The following is a 1,975-nucleotide window of genomic DNA, read 5'->3' on the forward strand; positions in this document are numbered from 1 at the left end:
TCTCATCTTTCTGGTTTTTTTTTTTTAGTCCTCCAAACTCCTCCAACTTCTGCACATCACCAGTTCTAAATCCACCTCCACATTTTCAGGTATCTTTATAGCAATGTTCCACTCCTCAGTACAGATTATCTGTGTCAGTTCATTTTGTGTTGCTATAAAGGAATACCTGAGGCTTGATAATTTATAAAGAAGTTTATTTGCTTAATAGTTTTGCAGGTTGTACAAGAAGCATGGCATCATTGTCTGCTTCTGGTGAGGGCCTCAGGATGCTTACAATCATGGTGGAAAGAGAAGAGACATCAACAGTGTCACTTGGTGAGAAAGGAGCAAGAAGTAGACAGGAGAGTGGTCCCAGACTCTTTTAACATCCAGGTTGCACGTGAACTAATAAAGAACTCACTCATTACCAAGGGGATGGTAAGTACCAAGCCATTTATGAGGGATCTGCCCCCATTACCCAAACACCTCCCATTAGGCTCAGGGATCAAATTTCAAAATGAAATTTGGATATGTTATCCGACATCAGGAATACAATTTTCACATGAGAGTTGGAAGGAACAAATATTCAAACTATATTAAAATTCATGCATAATTTTATGTAATATGCATTTTCATAGACTTTTTGAGGACCCCTCGTGTGTGTGCATGAGTGAATGCACATGTATTCCAATATTTCCATTATTGTTTGTACAGTAATCACCAATGGGTCTATGAAGCTGTTATGTATCTGATTAACCTATTTAAAATTTGGAGGGTACATGAATTTGAAAGATCCATAATTTAGAGGACTCTTTTGCTTTAACTCTATATAGTATACACAGATGATGGCATACGATGAATTTATTTATCCTGGAACTGCCCCAATTACCCACAGGAAGTGGTTGTTATTATATAAATGAGAGTAAAAGTTGCTGATATGACAGCATTAAAAATGGGATTAAATAATGTATATTAGTAATAAAACACAGTGAGAGGTGAAATTTGACTTGGGATTCTTTTTGGGGGACTGTGGAAAAAAATAGAACAAGATTATTGATGATTTCCAGAGGAGGACTCACAGCCTGAGCACAGCCTCTAGCCTTGTTTACAATTTCCACCGCTTTGCAGATTTCATCACCTTTTTATTTTGTGTTTTTGCTGCTTACATACTGACATAGTGTCACATATGACAAGCAAGTATGTCTAATGAAAAGAAAGTCCACATCCTTCACATAATATACAAAATTATGAAGAAACAAAGTACTTTGTTTCAAATGTCTTTATCCAATACCTTAGAATTTTCACTAACCAACTACCTCAGCTTCTCTTAGGAATTCATAACAGTAATATTGTTACATCAACTATTGGCCATTAAACGGACACAAAATACACTGTAAATTTCCTTCGTGTCATTTCCTTTCACTACATAGAAACTAATTCTAATTGCATCTGTCTGGATCTAACTTTGTGGTTCATTAAGACCTTTATCCACTAACATACAGACATACTTACACACATAAATACCCAACTGCTCTTTTGACCCCTTTTGTAAAATCTGATTGACTTTATTTTGCACATAGTCTCTGTTTTAAATGCAATGCAGTTGGACTGTAGTGTGTACTTCAGACTTACTCAAAATAGTAGACTTAAGACGACCTTAAAACATTATATTAAAAAAATGCATCATGAGTTGCAGAAAATTAAACAGAAGCACAATTAAAGTATAAACAGATTGCTTTTGAAGTTATTAGATGCCTGCCATTACTGCATTTGGACTTATCAGATTGTATTTGATCTAGGGAGCAACATGTAAAATCATTTATGTTTATTATGCAATATGTGAGCAAGTAAAAATTGGATCCATATACTTGGCATTCAAAATTATATTTTATCGCCGGGCGCGGTGGCTCATGCTTGTAATCCCAGCACTTTGGGAGGCCGAGGCGGGCGGATCACGAGGTCAGGAGATCGAGACCACGGTGAAACCCCGTCTCTA

The sequence above is a fragment of the Hylobates moloch genome, unplaced genomic scaffold, assembly GCF_009828535.3.
Source record: "Hylobates moloch isolate HMO894 unplaced genomic scaffold, HMol_V3 SCAFFOLD_7, whole genome shotgun sequence".
In the NCBI taxonomy this organism is placed as follows: Eukaryota; Metazoa; Chordata; class Mammalia; order Primates; family Hylobatidae; genus Hylobates; species Hylobates moloch.